At 43.4% G+C, this 19,895-nt stretch overlaps 1 protein-coding gene across 6 annotated transcripts in view; it reads left to right on the plus strand.

Moving 5' to 3' along the window:
* Positions 1 to 19,895, plus strand: part of dlg3 (discs, large homolog 3 (Drosophila)) — a 380,072-nt gene that overhangs the window by 169,737 nt on the left and 190,440 nt on the right. The window lies entirely within an intron of this gene.

Consider the following 19,895-nt stretch of genomic DNA (forward strand, 5'->3'; position numbering starts at 1 on the left):
CGTTTCTGCTCTGTCTGATCAAATTTATGTAGGATTATATGAACCCTCCTATTTACGCTTAATTAAGAGAGCGCTCTTTTAGATCTAGAGATGTACTGCATGATTTACTAATGTAAAGTTTAAAATAAAAAGATTTATAGTATAAGCAGCCCATTTTATGGTTCATGAAGAGACACGAAACATCTTACTTAAGCACTGTTGTAAAAATAGCCCTTAATTTTTGTCTCTTGTAAAGGCATATTCATTTAAAGAATATTCCTTAACTAGCAGCATTTCAAAGTATAGGTTATTATGGTTGTGGCTTTTCTGCCTTGGATAGATTCAGTTGAAACAATGCACATATGTAAAACAGGTAGCTGGTGAAAAGTTTTAATACTTTAGGAAGTCAAGCAAAATAACACCTTTTATTGGCTAACTAAAAAGATTACAATATATAAGCTTTCGAGGCAACTCAGGCCCCTTCTTCAGGCAAGATGTAATACAGAGACTGGAGTTCCCTGTGTTTATATACACACTCTAGGACAAGTAACACCATTGGTAAATCTTTAAGTGAGACATCTTAAATGTAAACAGCCATGGACACTGTGAGAGGGACTTTAAAGTCACAGTGTTTATGGGCAACTTCAGAGCACAGCAAGAGAGAAAAGAATGGGAAGTCAAACTAATGCTAAAATTGAATACATTACAGCATGGTTTGAATAGAGACAGATATGAGGATTGTTTGCATCATTGACCCAGACAACCTGTCTACAGACCCACATTGTATGGAAAAACTCATCATAAACTTCAAAAGACTTTATTGGACACTTATCTTATCCAAAGATCTTGACCATACATTGTTCTTCTCTTTTGTTAAATGAATCTTAGCCTGAAGAGGTCTATTAATTTTTTACATTTAAGATGTCTCACTTAAAGATTTACCAATGTTGTTACTTGTCCTAGTATCTATATAAACACAGGGAATTCCAGTCTCTGTATTACATCTTGCCTGAAGAAGAGGCCTGAATTGTCTGGAAAGCTGGCACAATTTTTTTTTTGTTCTTTATTTCGCCTTATACAATTTCTTGTATTAGGAATTTGTTAGTTTTTGCATACCCCTTGGGGTCAGAGCGCAGGGTCAGCCATTGTACAGCGCCCCAGGAGCAATTATAGTTTAAGGGCCTTGCTCAAGGGCCCAGCAGAGTAGGATCTCTTTTGGCAGTGGCGGGGATTTGAACCGGCAACCTTTTGGATACCAGCGCAGATCGTTAGCCTCAGAGCCACCACTCCGCCACAATGTAATCTTTTTAGTTAGCCAATAAAAGGTGTAATTTTGCTTGACTTCTCACTACATTCATAATGGCTAACACGGTACAACACCCTAGTACTAAATACTTTAGGAAGAAAGAGACTTTTTAATTGATTAATAAAACAACTGACATTTCAAACGTACAGTACAGTAGCCCAGTAGCGCAGAGGTGGATCCAGCATCCTCTACATCTGGTAATTCTCTGTGTGGACTTCACAATTTCTTCTCATGTGTGTCTGCAAGAGCGCTGTCTTCCATGAACTCTGGTTGCCCTCTCAGATCACCAAAGATGAGCCAGTAAGGTTGATTGGTCATTCCAAACTGGCTCAGATGTACAGTAGGTGTGTGCATAAGTGGACCTTGTAATAGACTGGTGCCCTGCCCAGGGCTGTTTCTTACCTTGTACCCAGTGCTACCAGGAAAGGTTCTGCCCTGCTCAAAGCTCTGAAACAGAAGTAGGTTTAATAATGTGTTATGTTATGTTATGTTATGTTATGTTATGTTATGTTATGTTATGTTATGTTATGTTATGTTATGTTACGAGATACCAATCTTTCCATTTACTTTCTGCTGTTTTCATTATATGGCACCAGGAGCAGCAGGTACAAGCCAGAATTCAAACTTTGAAAGGTTGTCAGTACATTTTAGGGTGCTCTTACGCAGACACCCACCTATAGAGTCAATAGATAACATACATATGTTAATTGATGTGGGAGGAAATTGGATTATCTGGAGAAAAATCTGCAAATCTAGTGAATGGGCAGGGAATCGGACCTGGAATGCTTTAGCTGTAAGGCAACAGAGCTAGCCACAATGTACCGGTAATTCTACTTACAAAATTATCTTAAAAGTAATTACAAAACCCCACAGAGCAAATGATTGTAGCAAAAGTTAGGTCATCCTTACCACTTCTAATGGTATCACAGGCCAGTGAAGAGATTTGCTACTGTTTTTGGTCCTGATACTTTGCTATTCATAAAATTATTATGTTTAGTATTACTGCTTTTAATATCCTGTAAATAAAGTCTTGTATTTCTCATGGTTATTCATTATTAATCACATCTCTTATTTTTTTATTCATTTTTGAGAATTAAATATTGTTTTGCTATTTTTACATAAAGCTAACGCTCTGTTACCTTTGAGCTTTAAACCTTAGGGAACATCCATTTTCTAAGTAAACTAAGAAAAGATTGGAGTTAGGAGTGCAGGAATGTAGGGTCCCAATGAGTAAAGAGAAGATTTTCAATATTCAAAGCTAAAGCCTGTAAAGGGGAAAGCTGTAGCCTGTCCATCCAATGTCAAATGTATGTATCTATCTTAACTTGTTTAGTAAGTCTCTACCTGCTGTAATTTTTGTGTTTTCGATTAATCATGTTGTTTGATTAAAATATATGCCGATTTTGGCAGGACATTTTGATGATTTGGAGGAACATTTTGTCCCCCATGCAGCAAAATGGAGCCATGTCCACATCCTTTTAAAACTCCTCATCTACTACCTATCTGAAAATTGTATACTCATGTTAATAATTTCTCCACCCATTCCTGAGGGGTCAGAAATGTCTATATACCATTACTTTTGTACAAGTAGTTTTCTTTTAATACAATAGACCCATACAGTACCTGATACTTGTTCAGCTTTATCTCTGTTGGCATTTGTTTCAGGTACAGACCCTCGCCACTAAATAATAACCTGTAATTAACTAAAATAACTATTAACTGTGAGTGGCCTTTGGCTTAACAGGCTAGTAGGAGACATCACTGGCTATGATGTTTTGTCATTACGTTATTTCAGCATATTGATGTAGAAGAATAACAGAAACATGAATTTTACTAGGAATTCTGCCTGCAGAATTGACAAAACTAAAAGCAACAATCTTAATGTCTAGGTGCTTGTATTTTTTTATACATGTGGTTATAATTTAAATTGCTTTTATTTTGTTTACCATTCTACTTGATCACCTGCACTCTTAAATACTCCCACAGATATTTGTTTTAATCACAGTATGGTTATTGTTTCAAAGGTTCATTAAACCTTCATCAGACTAGTAGTGATGTTAACAATGTCAAGTTTTCCAAGGAGTTCATATTCCACCTTTACTCTGTGGAAAAGCATTGTTTGAAATACAGCAAAAGCTGATAAAATAAGCATTGTACATGAAATCTTAACCACCTGGAAGACTCTAACCTGGGTCTGCTCTGCATTCTGGTCATTACTGGGCTGCAGCACACGTTTCCACAAGAGGGGGAAAAAGAAAATAAAAGCCCTGTGTGCTTTGAACCTGTGTCCTACGTCTGTCTGTGTCAGGGCTCACCTTTACACTATCTATCTATCTATCTATCTATCTATCTATCTATCTATCTATCTATCTATCTATCTATCTATCTATCTATCTATCTATCTATCTATCTTTTTTGCTGGAAACTAGCATTGCCACATTGTTTCCTCAGAAACTATAGGTTTAATATACTGTAGGAAAAGATTTAAAGAAAGAAAACTGAATGAATATGATCAAAATGGTCCAAAACCAGTAGTTACAAGTAATTATTATTGGATAATTTTCTATGACTAATGTATTTTAGAACACACAACACTTCACTGGTAGTTGACTAAGTTCATTGCCAGTGCTGCAGTGTGTGGTTGAACTTGCAAATGTTTTATAATGGGGAGGCACAGAGGCACAGTCGTAGCGCTGCTGCTGCGCAGTAAGGAGACCTGGGTTCGCTTCCCAGGTGCTCCCTGCGTGGAGTTTGTATGTTCTCCCCGTGTCTGCATGGGTTTCCTCCGGGTGCTCCGGTTTCCACCCACAGCCCAAAGAAATGCAAGTTAGGTGCGTTGGTGATGCTAAATTGGCCCTAGTATGTGTGTATGCCCTGCGGTGGGTTGGCGCCCTGCCCGGGATTTTGTTCCTGTCTTGCAACCTGTGTTGGCTGGAATTGGCTCCAGCAGACCCCCGTGACCCTGTGTTCAGATTCAGTGGGTTGGAAAATGGATGGATGGATGTTTTATAATGTGATCCGCTGTTTGACTGCATTATTGTGTCCTGATTGCTGCAGGGAGGCTCCTTAAAAAGTACTAGAGGCTTGTTTACCGTTTCCAATTATGAAGCTGAACTGTACCCATGTCATTTCTTGGGGAGCCAGTATGAATGATTTTGGGTGAGCGCCTATGTGTCCCATTCAGGTTTGACGTCCGGCTTGTTCCCAGTGCTCCTGGTGCAGACCCTGTAATAAATGAAGGATGACCAGAAAAAAAAACAATGAATGACAAAAAGGTGCCCAAGGTCCACCCCAAGCGTAGGTACATTTGCATTATGGAAACATTACTCACATTTGGCTTGTTATTGCAGTCTTTAACATTGGAGTGCAGAGACAAGGTGATGAAACTCGACTCTTTTGTTGAAAAGGATCTCATGCTAAAGCTACTGAGAGAGAGAAAGCATGCGTGGGCAGCTCTTTGCCAGAAGGTAAATGCCTTTTCCAATGCAGTGCTCTGTTCACTAGCTCTGCTGTTGCTGTCATATTTGTATATGACGTTACTATGCAACAGTGCTGCAAATTCTTTGAGCCAATAAACGCCATGTATAGCTGTTCAGGCAGGAGCATTACATAAATGGGATCTGGCTTTTAAATGGAATTTAACTGGAGTTAAACACCATGTGCAAATGTCCTGGGATGTGTGAGTTTAAGTCACCTCCGCTTTTTTAGGGATTGTGTTTTTTTTAATCTACTGAATTTGAAAACAAGAAAGGTTACATATTTCTGTGCTATACATAGTTGAACAGCTTAGGTGGCACGTAGCAGTCAATCATCTTTTTTTTCCTTCTTGTTTGCTGTCATTCTCAGGGAGGGCAGAATGGCAGTAAGAAAATGCTCAACTAGTTGTAATTTTAATATGAAGCCTATATGGTATTTTTACCACTGTGATAATTAAGCACCGAGAGGTCATGGGCACGAGAGATGGCATCAGCGTTGGCATGGAGAGTGCCCTTACGATGAATTAGCGAAAACTTGTAAGGTTGGAGGTCAAGAAACCACCTAGTGACCCATGGATTCAACTCTTTGTGAAGGGCTATCCACTGTAGGGGTGCATGATCCGTCACCAGAGTGAACTCCCGGCCCAAGAGGTAGTACCTCTGCTGCATAATCACCTATTTAATTTCAAGGGCATCCCTTTCCATCGCTGCATACCTGGTCTCGCGATCCAACAGTTTCCGGCTCAGGTACATGACGGGGTGTTCAACACCATCGATGCTTTGGCTCAGCACAGCCCCCAGGGCTGTGTCCAAAGCGTTCGTCTGGAGAATAACTAGGGAGAGAAAAATTAGGAGCTTTTAATATTGGTGCTGAAGTAAGAGCCTGTTTTATGTCACAGAATGCAGCGTCCGTCGTATCAGTCCATACCACATGATTAGGGGCCCTCTTCTTTGTCAGATCAGTCAAGGGCGCCGCTCTCTCTGAAAACCATGTTACGAACTGGTGGTAGTACCCGGCTAATCCGAGAAATGCTTGGACCTGCTGCTTGGTTCGCAGACAGGGCCATTTTAAAATGACATCTATTGTTGAACACTGTGGTTTCACGGTACCCCGACCCACCAGGTAGCCCAAATATTTAGCCTCTTTCAGTCCAAAGAAACATTTCTTGGGGTTGATACGAAGCCCGGCCTCTCCTAGTGCCTGCAATACTGCAGTGACCTGCTGTATGTGTTCCTTCCATGTGCTAGAACAGATGACAATGTCATCCAGATAGGCAGCACTATATGCATTATGGGGTCAGAGCACTTTGTCCACTAGACACTGGAAGGTTGCAGGATACCCGTGTTACCCGAATGGAAGGACACGATACTGCCAGTGTCCTCTAGGGGTGCTAAACGCCATCTTGACCTTCATGGAGTCCATTAAAGAAATCTGCCAGTACCCCTTTGTCATGTCAAGTGTGGTCAAAAAGTTTGCTTGTCCAAGCCTTTTGAGGAGGTCGTCCACGCGAGGTATGGGATAAGCATCAAATAGGAAGACCTGGTTAAGCCGACGGAAGTCATTGCAAAACCTCCAACTGCCGTCAGGCTTATTAACCAAGACGATTGGGCTGGACCAGGGACTATAACTTTCCTCTTTCACTCCTAGTTCCAGCATTCGCTTGATTTCCAGCACCACTTCTGCTTTTTTTGCCTCAGGAAGTCTATAGGGGCACTCTGGGACTATAACCCCCGGTTTAGTCACTATGTCGTGCGCAATCAGAAAGGTCCTTCCGGGTTTTTCACTCACCACCTCAGAGACGGACAGGATAGCTGATTCCAGCTCCCGCCTTTGTCTACCAGTTAATTCTTCACCGAAATTAAGGTTGTCTATGTGAGCAAAGAATGAGCAGGGCTGAACGGAGGAGAGATCTGACTCCCTCTCCTTCCACGGCTTCAACAAGTCCACATGATAAACCCGCTCGCTTGGTCTACGATTGGTTTGTTTCACCAAATAGTCGACCAATCCTTTTCTCTCCTTAATTTCATAAGGGCCTTGCTAATGGGCGAGTAATTTAGAATGGGAGGTGGGAACTAATACCATGACACGATCCCCCAGACGGAATTCTCGGAGCGTCGTGCCATGGTCATAATAACAGGCCTGTGCTGCTTGTGCCTCTTCCATATGACTTTTTAGAATAGGTAGAATTTTCCCAAATCTATCGCATAGTTGTGCGATATATTCCAAAATATTTGTAGAGGGAAGAGCCTCTCCTTCCCAGCCTTCTTTCAAAATATCCAATATACCTCGGGGTTGTTGTCCATATAATAATTCAAAAGGTGAGAACCCCATAGAGGCTTGTGGGACTTCCCGATTGGCAAAGAGGACGAGGGAGAGCAGTTGATCCCAATTCCTCCCATCCCCGCTGACCACCGTGCAAAGCATCTGCTTGAGAGTCTGATTAAATCTCTCCACTAGCCTGTTGGTTTGAGGATGATACACCACGGTCTTTAAGTGCTTTATTTTTAGTAACTTGACTGTTTCCCTGATCGTCTCCGAGGTAAAAGGCGTCCCTTGGTCCGTTAGGACTTCTTTAGGAATGCCAACTTGCGCAAAGACCCCTACTAGTTCCCGTGCGATTGCTTTAGATGTAGCTGAGTGCAAGGGAACAGCTTCTAGATATCGGGTCACATAATCCATGAGGACTAATATATATAGTTTTATGTCCTCGGGCTAAGGGCTCTAAGAGTCCTACAATATTGACCCCGATTCTTTCAAAGGGGACATCAATTAAGGGAAGGGGAACGAGACAAGCACGGTCACTCATAGAAATTTGCCGTAACTGACATTTGCATATTTTAGGGAGTCATCATTCCACTGCTCCCTTTTAAAAGAAGCCAGTGTTTTTCTAAATTGAAAGTGTATGTCGGAGAGAGGGTCCGGTCTGACCTCAAGGGGCTTGGCGAGGCGCGGGTGGATGACGTATTCGCCTGCAACGGTCCAGGAATCTCCCCGTCCTCCTCGTGGGCTTCCGTATCTCTCACTGCCGGCTGTGTACACAGCGTGCAGACAGCTTGAGACGAGTTTTCCCCATCTATAACAAGGCCTAAGTATTTATTGGGTATATTCAACAGTTTACCGCATTTATTATCAGAAAAGTCCCGCCCCAGAATCGCTGGGAAAGGTGGATTAGGATGGACCGCCATGGGGATTTTTTTCAGCGATCCTCCCTGACTCACGAAACATAAGGAAGTATTGTACATATGGATGTCTCCGTGAATACATTTAATACTGCTCTTTTCTTTAATTCTTTGTCATGATAAGACATATTGGCAATCGACAATGGAAATGTTGCTGCCGGAATCAAACAAGGCAACAAGTTTGTAAACATTAATGACTATGGACCCTGTATTCAATAACGTCAGGGGGTTGGCAAGAGCACACAATCCGTTTCCCCCCCTCCACCTACATCCCGCCCCGTTCCCGGGTAGGTCGCACACCCGGCGGCCTGGGAACTCAGAAACAGGCTCCGATTTATGTGGAAGAGACTTATTTTGTAGGACATAATCTCTAGGAAATTCACTACAGGACTGTTCTGCTCTCCCAGATTTTGAGACCGGCATGGGTGGTTTTACGAGCTGTATAAGCTCTTCCATAGAATGGAAATCTCCTCAATCCGGCTGGGCAAAGTTTTTGGGAAGGCCCTGTAGGAAAATAAAGCAGGCTACCTACTGCACTATTTGGCAGGTGGTCAGTTCAAATGGCCTTAGCCATAAGGCCACCTGCTCCCAGAGGGTCATAGACTGCCCCTGGATTGATCTCTCCGGATCAAATTCCCAATTTTTTATTATTCTTGCCTGCTGGACTGGGGATAGCCCATATTTAACTGGGACCTCAGTCCCAGTAGGCGTCTCAGCTCTTTCCTCCAAGAGAGCATAATAAGCCCTTTTTGTTTCATCCCCAGAAACCAGCCTACGTCTGTGTGTCCCTTTCACACTCTCCACTTGGTCAGTTATAAGCCCTGGTTTGTATTTTGGGAGCAGAGCCTGCACTGAGTCCTTCCTGTCCCCCAAACGCAATCCCCCCCCCCCCCCCCCCCCCCCCCAGAAACTCAGCCCCAGTACTTTCCTACCTGGTTGGTTTCATGTTCGTGTCTCGATTTCTTCTGGGACTTCATCCTGCTGGCTACGCCACTGTGATAATTAAGCAACACAGACATCATAAAGATTTGGGGCAGCCACCCGTATATTATTTTAATGGCTGCAAAAGTCAAGCTATTTAAGCATGATTTGCATAGAACATAGTCCAAAATAAAACTTATTATAATAGACAAAGATGAAGGCTTTAAAGGCCCATAAAGGAAGTGATGTCATCAAAAGGGCCAGAATTGGAAGTGATGTCTTCTGGGCCGGATGTGACGTCAGCAAAAGGGCCGGCACCAGAAGTGATGTCTTCTGAGGTGCTGGAATCTTGCAGGATTTCCCGGGAAAGGTCTGTAGGGAATTGACAGTCAGCGCACTCCGCTGCCCCCTGGTCGGATGTTTTATTACAATATCTCAGGCCCTTTAGCTGCCTCCTACTCGCATGTGTGTGACACCATGTAGATTATACCTTCTGCAGCATTTTTACTTAGATAGAAAGGCAAAAAAGAAAAACTGTTGATATGTAGTACATGCAAACCATTCTGTTAAAGAAGTATAAAAGTGTGTGAGTGGTGTTTGTGCACTTATGACACAGTGAAGCAGAGTAGAAACAATTTCAGAAGGTGAAGTCATACTGTAAATAAAGTGCTTTTGGGATTATTAAGTTTTAGTGGAGCCTTTTCAAATAATATCTTTTTAAGAGCAAAGCATATTCTTGAACAGCTGAACATTAAGACTGAATGTAAGTAGAAGCAGCTGCTACTGTAAAAAAGATTATTAAAATATTTGTTCATCTTTGGTATTCTACAAAAGAAAATGGGAAGAATACTTTATAATATATTTTTATTTTTAATTAGTTAAACAACACTAGACTGGCAGAAAACATATGGAGACTGAAGTATGCTGGAAGAGATTTAAGGCACCATCTGCAGGAAGGTTTTTTCGGCCTCAATGTATACTTTTTATGAATTTTTTTCGAAGCTAAATAAATTCACCACATCCAAAATGGCACTGACAGTGAAAAAAAATGCAAATATGTACTTGATCATCAAGAAGGCTCAACAAATTCAATAATTCAGTATCTAAGAAATCAAAACATGTCTATCCAACCAAGCTTAATTTAACATGCAGTTGTTGTCCCCACCCACCTTCTAATTACAGAGGGGTGTAAAAAGGTGGACAGAAGGTGGCACTAACGTCCTCTTTTTCCCCAACAGACAGTATGCCGGACACAGGGTAAAATCACCAAAGGTATTTTTAATTCCTTCAATCCTCTTTAGTGTGCCTTTTAAAGCACCACAGCCACAACAAACAGGCAATACAACACCATCCATCCTCTTCTGCTTATCCGAGGTCGGGTCGCGGGAGCAGCAGCTTGAGCAGAGATGCCCACTCTCTCCGGCCACTTCTTCTAGCTCTTCCGGAAGAATCCCAAGGCGTTCCCAGGCCAGCCGGGAGACATAATCCCTCCAGCGTGTCCTGGGTCTTCCCCGGGGCCTCCTCCCGGTTGGATGTGCCCGGAACGCCTCACCAGGGAGGCGTCCAGGAGGCATCCTGGTCAGATGCCCAAGCAACCTCATCTGACTCTTCTCAATGCGGAGGAGCAGCGGCTCTACTCTGAGCCCCTCCCAGATGACTGAGCTTCTCACCCTATCTTTAAGGGAGAGCCCAGACACCCTGCAGAGGAAACTCATTTCAGCCGCTTGTATTCGCGATCTCGTTCTTTCGGTCACTACCCATAGCTCATGGCCATAGGTGAGGGTAGGAACGTAGATTGACTGGTAAATTGAGAGCTTTGCCTTACGGCTCAGCTCCTTTTTCACCATGACAGACCGATGCAGAGCCCGCATCACTGCGGACGCCGCACCGATCCGCCTGTCTATCTCACGCTCCATTCTTCCCTCACTCGTGAACAAGACCCCGAGATACTTGAACTCCTCCACTTGAGGCAGGATCTCGCTCCCAACCCTGAGAGGGCACTCCACCCTTTTCCGGCTGAGGACCATGGTCTCGGATTTGGAGGTGCTGATTCCCATCCCAGCCGCTTCACACTCAGCTGCGAACCGATCCAGAGAGAGCTGAAGATCACGGCCTGATGAAGCGAACAGGACAACATCATCTGCAAAAAGCAGTGACCCAATCCTGAGTCCACCAAACTGGACCCCCTCAACACCCTGGCTGCACCTAGAAATTCTGTCCATAAAAGTTATGAACAGAATCGTTGACAAAGGGCAGCCCTGGCGGAGTCCAGCTCTCACTGAAAACGGGTTTGACTTACTGCCGGCAATGCAGACCAAGCTCTGACATCGGTTGTACAGGGACCGAACAGCCCTTATCAGGGGGTCCGGTACCCCATACTCTTGGAGCACCCCCCCACAGGATTCCCCGAGGGACACGGTCAAACGCCTTTTCCAAGTAAACAAAACACATGTAGACTGGTTGGGCGAACTCCCATGCACCCTCTAGGACTCTGCTAAGGGTGTAGAGCTGGTCTACTGTTCCGCGACCAGAACAAAAACCACACTGTTCCTCCTGAATCTGAGGTTCGACTATCCGATGGACCCTCCTCTCCAGAACCCCCGAATAGACTTTTCCAGGGAGGCTGAGGAGTGTGATCACTCTGTAGTTGGAACACATCCTCCGGTCCCCCTTCTTAAAGAGGGGGACCACCACCCCGATCTGCCAATCCAGAGGCACTGTCCCTGATGTCCATGCGATGTTGCAGAGACGTGTCAACCAAGACAGCCCTACAACATCCAGAGCCTTGAGGAACTCCGGGCGTATCTCATCCACCCCCGGGGCCCTGCCACCAAGGAGTTTTTTGACCACCTCGGTGACCTCAGTCCCAGAGATGGGGGAGCACACCTCTGAGTCCCCAGGCTCTGCTTCCTCATTGGAAGGCATGTTAGTGGGATTGAGGATGTCTTTGAAGTACTCCCCCCACTGACCCACAATGTCCCGAGTCGAGGTCAGCAGCGCACCATCCCCACCATATACAGTGTTGACACTGCACTGCTTCCCCCTCCTGAGACGCCGGACGGTGGACCAGAATCTCCTCAAAGCCATCTGAAAGTCGTTCTCCATGGCCTCCCCAAACTCCTCCCATGCCCGAGTTTTTGCCTCAGAAACCACTGAAGCCGCATTCCGCTTGGCCTGCTGGTACCTATCAGCTGCCTCCAGAGTCCCACAGGACAAAAGGGACCGGTAGGACTTCTTCTTCACTTGACAGCATCCCTCACCGCCGGTGTCCACCAACGGGTTCGGGGATTGCCACCACGACAGGCACCGACCACCTTACGGCCACAGCTCCGGTCAGCCACCTCAACAATAGAGGCACGGAACATGGCCCATTTGGACTCAATGTCCCCCACCTCCCTCGGGACGTGGTCGAAGTTCTGCCGGAGGTGGGAGTTGAAGCTACTTCTGACAGGGGGCTCTGCCAGACGTTCCCAACAGACCCTCACAACACGTTTGGGCCTACCAGGCCTGACCGGCATCCTCCCCCACCATCGAAGCCAACTCACCACCAGGTGGTGATCAGTTGACAGCTCCGCCCCTCTCTTCACCCGAGTGTCCAAGACATGTGGCCACAAGTCCGATGACACGACCACAAAGTCGATCATCGAACTGAGGCCTAGGGTGTCCTGGTGCCAAGTGCACATATGAACACCCTTATGCTTGAACATGGTGTTCGTTATGGACAATCCGTGACGAGCACTGAAGTCCAATAACAAAACAGCACTCGGGTTCAGATCGGGGGGGGGCCATTCCTCCCAATCACACCCTTCCTGGTCTCACTGTCATTGCCCACGTGAGCATTGAAGTCTCCCAGCAGTACGAGGGAGTCCCCAGAAGGTATGCCCTCTAGCACCCCCTCCAGGGACTCCAAAAAGGGTGGGTACTCCGAACTGCTGTTCGGTGCATACGCACAAACAACAGCTAGGACCCGTCCCCCCACCTGAAGGCGGACGGAGGCTACCCTCTCGTCCACCGGGGTAAACCCCAATGTACAGGCTCCAAGTCGGGGGGCAATAAGTATACCCACACCCGCTCGGCGCCTCTCACTGGGGGCAACTCCAGAGTGGTAGAGAGTCCAGCCCCTCTCAAGGAGATTGGTTCCAGAGTCCAAGCTGTGCGTCGAGGTGAGCCCGACTATATCTAGCCGGGACCTCTCAACCTCACGCACTAGCTCAGGCTCCTTCCCCTTCAGAGAGGTGACATTCCACGTCCCAAGAGCCATCTTCTGTAGCCGAGGATCGGACCGCCAAGGTCCCCGCCTTCGGCCACCACCCAACTCACACTGCACCCGACCTCCTTGGCCCCTCCCATAGGTGGTGAGCCCATGGGAAGACAAGACAATACAACACACAGTAATAAATCACTACAACTCCCAGCAAGCTCCGTTACCCTCCTCCCAACTACGGCTCCCTTGCTAGGTCCCCAAAAGTCCTTTATATATTCCTTGACCCGGAAGTGCTCCTGCTCATATTCTGGGTCAAACAGCGAATTATCAGTCCTTAAGTAGCCTGGAAGTACTGTGGGTTTCCACCCTCCTGACTCCGAAGCACTTCCGGGTTGTAGGGAAAGTACGAGTCCCAAGGTCCTTTATGAGCTCCCCCTGGCAGCACCCATGGCACCCATCAGGGCTTAGAAAGCTGACTCCATGTCCTAGGATGCCCTGAGGGAATCCGGAGCACAGCTACCATCCAGGGTAGCTGCCATCTAGCGTTCTGGGGGAGGCTGTGTCCTGGAAAAGTTGCCTTCCTCCATTCTTGATTGAGCTGCCGGCTGTCTATCACATTGCCCCTCCCCCAGCTGAGCATCATAGGGCGAAGTGGCTTGCCCCGCTAGGGTAGTCCTTTCCCGGGAGGGATTGTCTGCACTGGCCGGACCCTGGCTTCATCCTAAAAAACAAGAGCAGGAGAACAACGGGGAGACATTGCACCTTTGTTTCTTTTTAACGACCTCCTCGGTTCTCCCTGGACACTCTCTCCATAAGTGACCTGGCCAGCAGCATTCATAACACAGCCACCTTCCTAACGGTAATGTCCTGCGGGATTGGAAGCAGGCTGGTAATGCCCACGTTGCCCCTTGGCCAGCTGAGAGCAGACTATCTCCCCGCCCACGCGGAGAGCGTCCTTTCAACATACATGAACTCACAGTTCTATGCTCTGCCTTGTTAGGAGTTCCCTGCTTTTCCCTCGGGTTCTCCTTTTCACTCTGGGGCTTGATCACAGTTTGGGTCTCCCTATGAGTAAGAGAGAGACCCTTTACTGTCTGCACCCCTTTGGATTTGGGCAAGACCGGCGCTGATGTCTTAAGGTTTGGGAAAACCCAGAAGTCAGCACTTCCTCTACTGCTTCGATGCCCCCGCTCCTTCCACTGGACTCTCGATCTTCACCCCCTTATCACTTGTGGGACGCAAGGGTACTAGACAGCCAATACTAGCAAATCGTGCTGTCCCTTTACTACCTTCCTCCATTCTTCCAGTTTAGGGATGTCCCGGCCAGATTGAGCTGCCGGCCGTCTATCACTGGGGTTAGAATGACAACGTCCAATCGGCTTTCAGTTTTACTCTCCTGACTACGTATCGTCTTAATTGTGTAGCTGTCCACTTGCCCCTCAACTTAGGTTGTTTGCTTCCCAAGCACATTTTATTAATTTTTACGTCACTAATCCTTGAATCACATCTATAATTCAAGTTGACTGCATTTGCAAGGAGAGAAATGCATTTTATTTTATTAAGTACCTCTGTATTGAACACCATTCCAAAGCACTTTACAAAGAGTTGAACGCAGGCATTGAGACCTGAATACAGTTAGTCAGTAGCTGCAATTGACCCTGTAGCCTTTTGACATTTAGCACAGCCCTTTAACTACTAATGAAAACACACTTGTTACACCTTATCTGCATATTTTGTGAATCTAGTTTTAGGCTTGTGGGGGAGTCTGAGCCAATTCCTGTACCACAGAACGCAAAGCAGGAACCAAGCCTACATGGGACACTTACTCACACATCTGCCTACACTTCACCGGGATAGTTTCAGGTCTGCCAACTAATGCAAAAACATGTCCAAGAATGGGTAAAACTCTAGCATATTGCATCTTAATATGAGATATTAGTTCCTTAGCTCTGTAGGACCTTCCTGCGAGGACACAGTTTCTCAAGGCCTATTAAGTGTGTTGATGCACCATCTGATATCCGCCAGAAGCCAAGCACAGCCTACTTGGTGCCAGCATGGTACTGTATGGGTGTTACTTTGATGAATGTTTAAATATCATGATAATAGAAATGCAGAATACATCTTGAAAAACATATGTTTTTCTAATTAATGCTTATGTACTTGTTAGTATCTTCTGACCACTTTTGGCATTGCTGAATTTATGTTCTAGATAACATAAGAATGCATTTTTTTCTTACTGCACAAGTATTGAAGTGTTCATTTCCTGTTCAATGTTGTCGTGCAAGGTATCATTTTCCTTCATTTTTTTAGTTAAATTGCATAAACAATAAAACAAAAACCTAGTAAAGAGAGTTATTTGTAGAGTCTGTTGATGTTATGCTTAAACTGAAAAGAACTTATGAGACAAGCCTGAATGCTGTGTACTGAGTTGATCTTCACACCTTATAAATGTCATAAAAAGTTTGAGAAAGTCCACAAAATGGCCACCAGGTGTATTTAAGAACTGATGGGTGTGAGCAATGAAGAGAGACTGAAAACGCTTGGTCTTTCTAGTCTAGGTTAGTCAAGACTAACAGGAGAGACATAGCAGAAGTGTTTCAAAACTGTCAAGGTAGTGGATTGTGAACAGTCCAACTAACACTTTGATTGATGCCACTTGCTTTGTTGTTTTTAATTAAACTAATAAGGATAGTGTTTGGTAATGCACAAAGGCAGCAGGAGAGTAGCTCACAGGGGTCATTTCCTAATACAAGTTTAGCATTGCAGATTGAATGATTCCCCACAACCCTGAACTGGATGAAGCAGGACAGAGAATATGTTGCATCCCCCATTTTGAATGATCACACCTAACTATTCCAGCTCAGCATTGCTGGGGCTCAGTATACAGTATATAAATATATATTTTTTTGTGTTTTGAGGGTTGCTTTAAGTTTTAGTTTGTCTTTCCTTTGTTTTAGCCAAAGTTAAGAAGTGATATCTCTAAAATGTTTTATAGGTGAAAAGCAAAGACATAATAAGTCACAGACCATGTGACCAGCAGCAACTTTGGTGGTGTTAATGAAAAACGGCACAAAACAAAGCAGGACAACAGCCTATGTGTGCTATGATCTTGTTACATTTCTCCTTATTTCAAATATTTTTCTTTAAATATTTATTTCCTAAGGTTTCGAACTTTTGTTATAACACTCCCACTTTTACTGTTTTGTTATTTTGCAGCTCTGTATTGCTTCCTATATGGACCATCACCATTTTGTATTGCAGTTGCTATGGTGCACATCCCGGGGTCTGCACTGTCTGGCACTATTGACACAACATTATTTAAATGGCACTGTGTGTTTAGCATTGTCCATGTTTGTGGAAAAAAGGTCTAAAACACCTTTTGCACGCTCATTTCCTGTTAATGATTTGATTAAATGACTTACAAAGCTAGAAATAGTTTGACTTTGACTTTTCTTTCACATATTGATTTTGTAGGCTAAAAGCTCCACTAGTTTGTCATTCACAGTTTCATCTCCTGATCAATTTTTTTGTTGTCCTTGTGATCTGCCCAAATTTCATTTGCAGCCAGAACAATGTGTACTTAAGAACAATAAAAAAGACAGCCTGATACAGAATAAAATGCAAGACTTCATAGTTTCTTACCTGGTGTGAAAACATTATTTGTAGAAAGAAGAACAATTTTTAGATAAAAGAAATCAAGGAAAAACTACAGTCCATCTAGTCATAGGATCCATACATCTTGTATTTTCAGATCATGTTCTCTTGCACAGTACCTCACAATTCACTCTTTCCTTGGGCTTTCATTAAACCTGATATACTTTCTCTTAATAATAATATGATATTTTACAGAAAGAAATGATTATTTTTTCAAAATTTGTCAATTTCAACATTAGGTGCATCTCAAAGTGGTAGCTCAAAAATGTTTTTCTCCAGTCAGTTTTGTTTTATATCTTCTCTGCTTACAGTACTTCTAATTTCCTTTAGATGAATGCATTGAACACTTTGCCTGTTTGGCCAGTATCTGTATCTGCCAGTTACTATCGTCTCTGTGTACACTGATAGAGAAAGCTCTTGATTCATTTTCAGAATAGTCACAGATAATAATACATGTATGTGTTTATTATACATATGTCTTTGTGATTTATGTCATGGCAGCACGGTGGCGCAGTGGATAGCGCTGCTGCCTCGCAGTTAGGAGACCCGGGTTCGCTTCCCGGGTCCTCCCTGCGTGGAGTTTGCATGTTCTCCCCGTGTCTGCGTGGGTTTCCTCCGGGCGCTCCGCTTTCCTCCCACAGTCCAAAGACATGCAGGTTAGGTGGATTGGTGATTCTAAATTGGCCCTAGTGTTTGTTTGGTTTGTGGATGTGTTTGTGTGTGTCCTGCGGTGAGTTGGCACCCTGCCCAGGATTGGTTCTTCGCCTTGTGCCCTGTGTTGGCTGGGATTGGCTCCAGCAGACCGCCGTGACCCTGTGTTCGGATTCAGCGGGTTGGAAAATGGATGGATGGATGGATGGATTTATGTCATGGTTATATAATCGTTCCAGGTTATGCCTTTGCATGTACATGATTTTTCATGTCTTTAACTGTCATTCTGTAATAACATTCACCAGTACAGTAAGTGCTACATTTGTGGTTTGGTCAACTTTTATTTTACATCCACTTTTCTAAACAGCCTCTTTCTGTGTCTTTCATTTTAACCATACAAATTGGTGCTTAACAAGACCTGCACCTGGGGGAATAAAGCTGAGGATAGGGGTGATAGTTATGTGGAACTGAGCTGCTGCAGTTCCCATCAAAACTTTATTTTCATTTTTAATCTCAATAAAGGGCTGAAGTAATATCATACTATCATACAGTCACACTCAGTTGGCATGGTGTCACAGTGGTAGTGCTGCTTCTTCGCAGGAAGGAGATCAGGGTTTTTGTCCCAAGTCCTCCCCGTGCAGAGTTTGTATGTTCTGCCCATGTCTATGTGGGTTTCTGCTCCAGTTTCCACCCACTGTACAAAGACATGCAATATACTGTAGGTGAACTGGTGATGCTAAATGAGCCAAGTGTGCATTTGGTGTGTGGGTGCTTGTGTGTGTGTTTGCCCTGCAATGGACTGATGTCCTGTCCAGGGTGCCTTGCGCTCTATGCTAGCTGGATAGTATCCAGCACCCCTTGCAACCCTAGTCTGAATTATGACATAACAATCACATGAACTTTTATTATTTTTATAATTGATATTGCATTATCCAATATATAGAAGAACACTGAAGTCTTGCACTAAAAAAAGGGAAATGGCAGGTTGTTACATTTACAAAAATGTATTTACTTTATATTAAATGTATTGTTTATGTTCCACTTCTGAACATAACTCAATTATGTTTAATTTATTGAAACTTGTAGGAGATACAATATACTGTACTAATTTCAGTCATTTATGTAGAAGTCAAAATAGTTATATTTAGTCCTCACCGGAAATTAATAAGCACCAAGCGGATTTATCGTCAGCGGAGGTTGGATAAGTTGGCGGTAAAGTCATGTGACTTTCAAAGAAGCAACAGGTTGTGGGTTTGAGTTATTGTCACCAGTTAAGAACAAAAGGTTAGTGAAATAAAAGTTAAATAGACACACACACACGAGAATTATTCAGATATTCATTTAAAACACTTCATCACACAGACTAACGTTACTCGGTTTTGCATTTTTCCTTGTATTCTTTTGTAATGTTTTATCAAACCATGCTCACTAACTACCGTCACAAGTCAGTAAATGTACTATTAAGTTGTCTAGATTTACTCGCTTAGAACGGGTACATTTACGTACTTAGAAAAAAAAAAGTTCTGACTTTCGTTACGGGACAACTACTTTCAGCATTGCTGTTCATTAGTATTATCATAACATCTCTCAACCAGATAAATACTATTAATGCAGACAAATAAATAATACACCTAAATACAATACAATGCAGTTGCCGAATCTCAAAAAAAAAACAAAAAATAAAAAAATACACTATTTTGTGAAAGAAGGTGCCAAGCACCTCTATAATTTATACAGTTACACAAATATAAATAAATGTATTTTATAATGTAACACTCTATCTAAGGTGCATTTTATGTTTGTATTTAGATATACATTGGTCTTGCCATTCTGGCACAGCCAAATAAGCAGCGTTCTTGTACAGCTGTTGTACATTTTAGCTTTTGAATAATAATCTTTTGTATTTTTTTTGGTTTGTATTGTTTTTACAAAATAAAACTAGCTTTGGTATAAGCAAACCTGTTTATTTCTTATTAATAACTTTGAACATGAACTATAAAATGATACTGGAATAAAAATAATTGACAACCTAAAAAGGTTATAGCTAAGTAACTCAGTGAGGTGCATTTTTCAAAAAGATGTTTCAGGATATATTAATTTAGTGCATTAAACATAATTCAATTATTTTTGATAAAAACAATTTTATGTGCAACCGACATATATATATTTTTTTAAAATTTTAATATGACATGTTATTTTTTCAGTGTTGAGAGAGACAACTTATACCCAGAAAAAGCATCTTTACAAGTAGTGAAACCTGGCAGTACCTGATACACCACAAATGATTTAAGATTTCTCACAACAAATTAATATGAACATTTTGTAGCTGGAGAACTTTCCACAACTCAACCATCTTTCTATTTTAGATGCATCTGCATATAATGCAAAAAGAAAAACCTATTGTGGTCGTGTTGTGTGTCTATCCATCTGTCCATAGACCAATTTTATTGAAATTTGGTCCTCTTACTTTTAGTGGAACAATTTTCAGGACAGGTTAATTTTTATTGTGATATCTCACTGTACA

This window comes from Erpetoichthys calabaricus, chromosome 12, assembly GCF_900747795.2.
Source record: "Erpetoichthys calabaricus chromosome 12, fErpCal1.3, whole genome shotgun sequence".
NCBI lineage: Eukaryota > Metazoa > Chordata > Cladistia > Polypteriformes > Polypteridae > Erpetoichthys > Erpetoichthys calabaricus.